The sequence below is a fragment of the Ceratotherium simum genome, chromosome 9 (assembly GCF_057802395.1).
Source record: "Ceratotherium simum simum isolate JZ-2026a chromosome 9, ASM5780239v1, whole genome shotgun sequence".
Classification (NCBI taxonomy): Eukaryota; Metazoa; Chordata; class Mammalia; order Perissodactyla; family Rhinocerotidae; genus Ceratotherium; species Ceratotherium simum.
The window spans coordinates 53,797,484-53,806,454 of record NC_141908.1 but is presented as its reverse complement, the minus strand read 5'-3'; positions in this window follow the sequence as shown (position 1 = coordinate 53,806,454).

The following is an 8,971-nucleotide window of genomic DNA, read 5'->3' as shown; positions in this document are numbered from 1 at the left end:
TATACTAGGAGACACTTGGGTGCATAAGATTTAATCCTCAACCCAAGGAACTTACAAACGTGAGGGAAAAGCTACACTGTTCACAAATATTGCTAAATATGATGCTTTATTTACCAACAAACATTTGTGTTTGTTGTACAAAACACTGTGTACAAAACACTGGGGTTGTGCTTGTGGTGCAGTGGGTACAGACTTTCCTCACAGAGCACCTTGGTTACACGTGTGGGACAGACCTACACAGAGCCCATAATCAGGATGGGTTGTTGAAAGTAGAGCGAAGGCCACGTGACAGCCCACAGCCCCAGATCTGCCCTCACACCCTTGGTCCTGTGCTTCCAAAGACAAAGACAAAAGACGTTTCCCTTAGGAAAATGATGGTGGTGCTTCTCTTCTCTTCTCTTTTCTTTCTTTCTTGTTTTCTTTTTTAAAGACATGACTATCAGTCAGGATTCACTCTGTTTACAGTTTGACTACTTCATAGAAAAATGTGTCTATAAAACACCTGGTAGCTGTAAAAAGGCTTGAGTAAGGCCCAGAGAGCCAAATAAATGTTATTTATTCAGCTGTCTCAAGCCATTATTAATCTCCTTACACCCAAGGATTGTCTGTCCTCTCCTAAATTTTATTTCTAATATTCTTGCTACATAGGGAAAGAAAAAAAAAATCAGGAAAATCAAAGTCCTACCTCCCTAAAAAACTATCCTCAAGCACAAATATTCTTTATGGCATTTCGGGCATGCTTTGATACTCTGCACCAGAAAAATGGCTGCAAACACATTTATCTGGTCTAGCAAACACAGTAGATCCAAGTAAGTTACTTGTCAATGCAGTTCAGCAAGTGTCTCCTGAGCACCTTTGGTGTACCTGGCTCACTGCATTAAGTACATAGAAGATACCAGAGATTCTGGTATGTTCTCTAAGCCACAGTGTCAGACTAAACGGTGAGCCCAATGCCTGATCCACCACCTATAGACAGGAAGCCTGCCCCCAGTCACCTTGGAAGTTGCTCTTTGCTCTTATCTAATCTCCAAAGCTGAACCCTAACCCCACCTTCCTCCCTTCAGTGACTTCTCCAAGATAAGTTATAGTCACCTGCTCAAATGCATCACCTTATACATTTTTAAAGGCTTTGAACTTTTTTGTGATCATGGACATTTAACTCACTCAGAATTCTGATCAGGTAGCTTTTCCTAGGGAGGTGGGCTCCTGTGTTACCTTGTCCAATTTTAGTATTCACTAGGTTGAAATCTCTTCTAGGCAGGATCCCTAAAGAGAGGGCACTTCCACTGAAGACACATGGGGAATGTTGCTTATTGGCCAAAGGAGAAGGGACATCACCCAAAAAGGTATACTAAACAGTGAGACATGTGGGGTAAACCTCCAGGAGGGCAGAGAAGTTGGACAGGGTTGTGCCATTCTTAAGGTGATCATATTTTCCTAATCAGACACCAAGGCAGATGGCCTGACACATGGTCTGAAAACAGGACAGATTATTTGAAATCCGGGATATATGATCACCATCTTCACAGTGAATGAAGCCAGCAAGAGCCAGCAGCTGTTCAGAGTGAAAGGCATTAACAATGAGTCTCTATACATTGAGGGATCCAGAGGAGCGGGTGGGAAGCCTGCTGACGTCATCCACTTACGAGCCAGGGCTCCCTCACACCACACAAAGAGGATTTGTTACTGAGGGTTTCCTGGAACCACTTGCTGTCATCACCTTGTCTGCAAGGACAAAGGTGCAATCTACTAACCAAAACACAATGACACTTTGCTTCCAAACAACACAGTCCAGGAATGCAAAATACAAGAAGCATGAGCATAAGGTCATACGTCCACTATATCTCAACAGAACACAAAGCAGCAGCCGCAGGAGCACACAGAGGACGGATCAGCAGCCGTCCTTTGCTTTTTCAGTTCCACGGCTTCTTGTCAAACAGATTTCAAACGTCATACTATTTTTTAGACTAAATCCTCATCACTCTGCCTGCTAAATTCGTGCATCCAATTTGAAACTCGGAAACTGTTTTGTTACAAAGGAGGAGATTCAGAAATTCCAATTCTCCTACTTAATAAGAATGTTATGTCCAGCATAATGTAATAGGAGGAGTTTCCCGTTGTAGTTGTGTGCTTTGAGAATGATCCTTGGAAAATATTTTACCTCCAATTTCTATCACCAACATAGAAGTTTCTAGGCCTCCATCTCCACTTTCAAGTTGCTGTGTGCTTTTTAAATTTATATCCTATCAAAACCTGATTTTACTTAAAATATGACTACAAAATAAGTTAATTTTGATGATTCAATATCTTATGCTATCTGTATCATCATTTTAGCACAATTAAAAAGGATAAGAAAGACTTTGATTTTATGGGAAACTCAAGGTCAAGATCTATAGGTTTTTTTCTCTACATCAGAGCTTTAAATAGTAAGCAGAAACATAAAAGAGATTTATTTGAATATTCCTGATGTGTCAGTTAGGTTGTTTACAGCTGCCAATGATCAACTACAAGTGAATTAAATTTACAATCTCAGACAAGAAGAAGTCTGGAGATATGGCATTTGCAGGATTGGCTATTTCAGAGGCTCAGTGACCTACTGAGGACCTGGACCCTTCCCACATTCCCATCCCATCATCCTGAGCACATTGGTGTTAATCCTCAAGCTTGCCCACTGTGTTCAGAAGATGGCCACTGCAGCTCCAAATATCAATCTCACACATCATGTAGACACAAAGCATCGAGTACCCTCATTAAGAAGGAAAGAAACAGTTTCCCAGAAATCAGTCAGGCTTTGAAAAGTGCATACCTGGTCAGCCTCTTAAGTGGGAGGTGGGCTCTGTCAGCACATAAAAAGGGTGGGAATAGTCAACCAACAATACTGCCATAAGTGGGAGTTGAGAAAAATTCTGTTCACCTATACTGAAGGTTAATAGAGCCTCCTGATCATTTTCCAAGGAGATTATGTCTGTGAAATGAGCTTACAACCAAGTAACCATTTTCAAAGCAGTTAAAACAGTACGAAGGAGAGGATATATGTGAGGTGTGTCTGAGAGAGTGTGTAGCTTGAGAGTTGGGTTGAGGGGTGGCCAAAAATGAAAAATCTTCTAGACGATGATAATTAATGCCTGCTAACATCATATGCCTTCCTATGGATTATACAATGTCACCTATGAAGTGTGCTTGCCAAAACACAAACCAAATCAGATTAAACCTCTAGATCTAATGCTCAGCTTACAGGAAGTACAGTCAGAGGAACTTAAACAAAATCAGCAAAATCCAGAAATGATAGAGGAAATTTAAACCTGACTGGATATTTGATGATATTAAGGAATTTTTTTCAATATTTTTAAGAGTGATAAAGGTATTATGCTTATGGGTTTTTGTTTTTTGTTGGGTTTTTTTGTTCGTTTTGCTGAAGAAGAGTCACCCTGCGCTAACACCTGTTGTTAATCTTCCTGTTTTTTTCGCTTGAGGAAGATTAGCCCTGAGCTAACATAACATCCGTGCCAGTCATCCTCTACTTTGTACATGGATCACCACCACAGCATGGCTGACAAGTGGTTCACGATCTGAACCGCTGAACCCAGGCAGCCAAAGCAGAGGGCGCCAAACTTAACCACTACGCCACAGGGCCAACCCTATGGTGGTTTTTTTTGGGGGGGGAGTACACTTCTTTATTTTGCTAGAGTCACTTAATGCAAATATGTGGGGTTATGTTTTTTAAGAGTCCAAATCTTTTAGAGACACATGCTGAAATATTTATAAGAGAAATGATATGACATCTGAGATTTACTTCAAATGCCTCAAAATAATCCAGGGGTGGGGGTGGCAAGAGTCGGGGCATAACAGGCTATGAAGACTAATAGTCATTTATTCTCTTTCAGTAAAGTCTCTGTTCATCTCAAGAAGGTATAAACCTGGTGTACTTAGAACTGAGAAACTTAATTTTTAGACTTAATTTGCTTGCTAAAAATGACAGCTGAAGCAAAAATCAAACCTCTTAACAGCAATAAGCCAATTTTGCTCCAATATGACTTCATTATCCCAACTCTCTAAAAAAACAAATGCAACACACATACACACACACTAAACAGCACAAATAGTATTCAAATTTTCTCAAAAATATAAGTAAGGAAGACATCCTTCAAGTTCCAGATTGCTTGCAAAAGATCCGTGAGCATGGCCTCCAATCAGATATCTAAACAATATAGGACAAAACTGTGATCTGATATATCTAGGTATTTTCCTGGCTATATCTAAACATCCCCTAGACTTCTATTTCAGTCATTCTGAAACTAGCTCAAGACATTAGTTTGGTTCTCACTTCTACCTGGATGAAATAGTGACAAAAGGTGGGGAAAAGTTGGGATGGGAATTGCCCAGCCAGGACCATAAGGGGCTGAAGGAAATATTTATTTTGCTATCTTTCTACCTCCATGATCTTCTTACTTTCTGGCTCCATCCCTCTTCATCCCCTACCTAGACTTATCATGTGCTCATGTCCTCTGGCTTCCCTGAGCCTTTTTCATTTCTGGCCTCTCTCTAAATTTTAGAAAGATTGGCCCTGTGCTAACATCTGTTGCCAATCTTCCTCTTTTTTCACCCCAAAGCTCCAGTACCTAGTTGTGTATCATAGGTGTAAAATTGTAGCTCTTCTATATAGGACGCTACCTCAGCATGGCTTGATGAGCCGTGAGTAGGTCCGCGCCCAGGATTCGAACTGGTGTACCCCAGGCCACTGAAGCAGAACACGCAAACTTAACCGCTATGCCACTGGGCAGGCCTCTCTCTAAATTTTAATGCTCCCAAATTTAATTACAAATTCCTAAATGGAGGTTTCAATTACAGCAACATACAATCAAACATTACTAGAATTTTAGATTTGCTTTATCCCCCCAGTCATCTTCCATCAAAATTCCAATTCCCATACTCTCAGTGTGCTGATCTAATCTATCAGTTAGGAAAGCAATCTGATTAAACTACTTCTAATAGACATTCTCAGCTACCAGTTCACAGTCCTAAGGGCTATCATCCTCATATTCTCTCTCATCAGAATGCTCAGAGGTTGCATCTTAGAGAGGTAGGTATTACTATGCCTTCAATAACAGAAACTAGAAAGAGATACAGAGAAGAGAAAAAATTTCAAGCATGCCTGATCATTCTAATTTACTTTAATGTAATAAAAATTCCCAGTTAAAGGTGTAGCCTGGTTAAAGTGTTTGGGAATGAGAATGGTACCGATTACTTGAACAAGGTACTGGTAGGTTTTGTTCTTCTACCCTGATGAAAATTTTGTCACAGAAAAGAAAAGAAATCAAGATTTAGGCCTTACAGGGGCTGGCCCTGTGGTGTAGCAGTTAAGTGCATGGGCTCCACTGTTGGCAGCCCGGGGTTCAGATCCTGGGCATGCACTGATGCACCGCATGTCAGGCCATGCTGTGGCAGTGTCCCACATAACGTGGAGGAAGATCAGCACAGATGTTAGCTCAGGACCAGTCTTCCTCAGCAAAAAGAGGAGGATTGGCGTGGATGTTAGCTCAGGGCCGATCTTCCTCACAAAAAAAAAAAAAAAAAGATTTAGGCCTTACAATGTGTGTGACAAAGTTCATGTAATCTAGACAGTCCCACAAAAGTTTTTCCCTACTGGGCAGACAAGGTGACTCATGACTGCCCCGTCCTACTTTTTTTATGCCCCGCACTGAGATAATAAGGAAATATTTTAAACTATTGGATTTTCAGGCAGGAATATATTTTAGAACAGTAGTCTCTAAACCTTACTGGTCATCAGAATCACCCGGGGATTTTTTTTTACATAAACATTTTCATCTCCCCCTGCCCTACCAAAATCAAATTCTCAGCCAAGATGGGAGAAAGTCAGGGGAAGGGTAGGAATGTTTTTAAATCCTCCATGTAATTCTAATGATCAGTCAGGTTTGGACACTACTGTTGAGAGCACAGAGGTACCTCCCAGTACCTCCTAAGTCGCACCACCTACCTGCTCGGGACCATAAAAAGAAGAGAAGAAAAGCCTCTCTGAGCCCCAGCCTGCTTCCCACCTACCTGGCAAAGTGCATCACTGTTCTCAGAGCTCTGTCACCTGGACCACCCAATTCAGATGTTCATACTTCCCCCCAAGTAGGTGATTCCTCCTGTAGAAAACAAGAAAAGAAAATACACTTATTAGGACCCTAAGTATCGAGCTTTACAATAGCTAATTTCATTTACTAAGGACAATGTCCTTGAAAGGTTGGTATCAGCACCATTTTGTAACCGAAGAAACTAGGGCTGAGAGAACTGTGGTGTCATTTTGCCAGGTTTCCCCCACGGTTGGTTGCAGAGTGGGGATTCGGAACCCAGCGCTGTGGAACAGGATAGATTATTGACGTAGCCATTTGTGTCCTGTTCTTATTTATGTTGGAGACTTATTTGATAGAAGGAAAGGGCAATTCTCTCCTTCTTTTCCTCTCTGGACAGAAACTTGGCTTTTTGTTCTGAGGCCCAGGATCCTGTTAAGCTCAGGTATAAGAGCTTCAAGAGCTTCTTTGTGTTTCAAAAACTATCCTGGTAAATGCCCCAACCAGGACTTTGAGAGTTCTTGGCTCTTCAAGAAAAGAAGCTGGAATTATCCTAAAAAGGAGGAGATGGAAGGCAGTGTTTCACAGGGAAGACAGATATGTCCTACCCAGAGAAGTTGAGTTCCCGGAGGCTGGAGGGAAGCGTGGACATTTGTTGCACCCAAGTGCATAGAACAATTCAGAGTTTTCCACTGCACCACAGCTGCAAAAGGGGAAGAGTGTGCCACCCTCAACCAAACTTAGGCAGTTGTCCCATCTTAAAACCTGACTCATGGGGAACCCCAGAAAGAGAAGAGGAATTAACATGCACTTCACTCCTGTAGTGTACCAAGAACGTCTACCCCGGGAGTCTTGAGCGCCTCCACAGGGTGTCAAGCAGATGGCAGCCCTGCCCGGGCAGGTTTTTCCTCCTCCTTCGCGTCCCCCACAGCTGGCTACCACGATGCACGAAAGGCTATACTTGTGTACAGAGCCCTTGGGTGAGAGATCTTAGCTATCTGCTCATGGAGTGTGGTCATCTGCTCACAGATTTATGGCCTATAAAGCATCTGGTTCTTTATCAGAATTAAAACAAACAGGATGAGTGAAAGAAACCAGGTATGAGAGAGCATAAACTGTATGTTCCACTCATATGAAGTTCAAAAACAGACTAAACTCACCTATGGTGATAGATGTTAGTACAGCAGTTACCTTCGGCCAGGTATGAACTGGGGCAGGAAAGGGCACGAGGGCGCTAGAAACTTTCTATATCTTGATCTGGATGGTGATTACACAGGCACATACCTATGTGAAAATTCATTGAGCTGTGCTCTTACGACTTGTGGACATTACCGTTATGTAAATGTTACCTCCACAAAATAAATACATAATAAAAGCAGACAGGCCAACAAACACCAATACTAAACAATAACCTACAATGATCTGCAAGCTCCAGCTTGCCTATTACTGGAGCCACTTAGTCCCCTCTTGCTGACTCAATCCCTTCCTAATTCCTAACATTACTCTGGCTCCCTACACCAAAACTGCACAGGAAATTTAAAAGCCAAAGAAGAGCACTCAGCCCAGTAGCCCTCACCCATGGGGTAAACTGTAGCATTGTGTGTGTGCAGAGATGACAGAGCTAGCCTTGCCAGGTTCAGATCCTTGCTCTGCCACTTAATGGTTACAGCCTTAAGCAGCTTACTTAAATTCTCCATTCCTCAGTTTCCTGATCTGTTTAATAGGCTTAATAATCAGGATTAAACAAGATTAATCCCTGTAAATGCACTCAGTTAATACCTATTATTACTGTATGCCAAGCCGATGGTAAGCACTTGACCAATATTATCTCCTTTAATCCTTGCAGGAACCCTATCTGATAGATGCTGTTATCCCCATTTCACAAGTGAAGAAACTGAAGCTCAAAGAAGCTGAACTTGCCTAAGTTTACATAGTTGGCAAGGGGCAAAATCGAGGTTTGAACCCAGGTCTGTTTTTTCTTTTCCTGTTAAGGGGCTTCTCTGACACCCGCTGGATCCTCCCAAACCCTGCGTTCCGTCTGCTTCCTCGTGAACTGCCCTAGAGCTAATCCACCACTAACCTGCATTTCTCCCATTGCCTGCTCTGAGACTGGACCACCTGGCTCATTCTTCAGGGAACTTTCTAGTCCTTTGGATTCTGCCTGAGCCCCAGGTACAAAACAATCAGACTAAATAATAGGCAACGATTGGATCAAGGTGGTGAACTGAGCTCGTAAGACCATGTCCCCTCCCACCCAAATTTTCTTACTATGACAGGGGGAAAGTGTTGTTTTTAAAGAAGAAATCCATACAGCACTGGTAAACAGGAAATGGCACTATTATCAGAAAAATTTGAAATATCCGGAAGGTAGAAGTTAAATAAATCAGCATTTACAAGAGTGATGAAACATTCCATCTCAAAACTGGCTGCAGAAAATGAACCAAATAAAAGGTTAAAATAATGGGAAAATAAGAGCGAATCCAGAGAGATTCCAAACTCAGAGGGACATTTACAATAATACAGAAGCAGGCTCTGAATCAACCATCAGGATAATTTATTAAAGAACTGTATCCAGAACATAGGGCCCATCCGCCTTCCTCTGCCCCTAATCTGGCAGAAAGGAAACATTGGAAGTGCTTGGCCTAGGGAGGAGACAGAGGGATGGGGATGGGGGATGGGAGGTGTGTACCCAGGAGGAAGTGTTAGGAGATGACAAGGTAGTTTGGCAAGGAAGACAATGTGCACAGTCTGCCACCAGAGTGCAGCTTCCTTACCTGAGCATCATGGTAGGGAAATACTGCAGATGTGTGGTATATTGGTTTTCTATTGCTGCCATAAATTTCCACAAGCTTAGTGGCTTTAAACAACACAAATTTATTTTTTTATGTTTCTGTAAG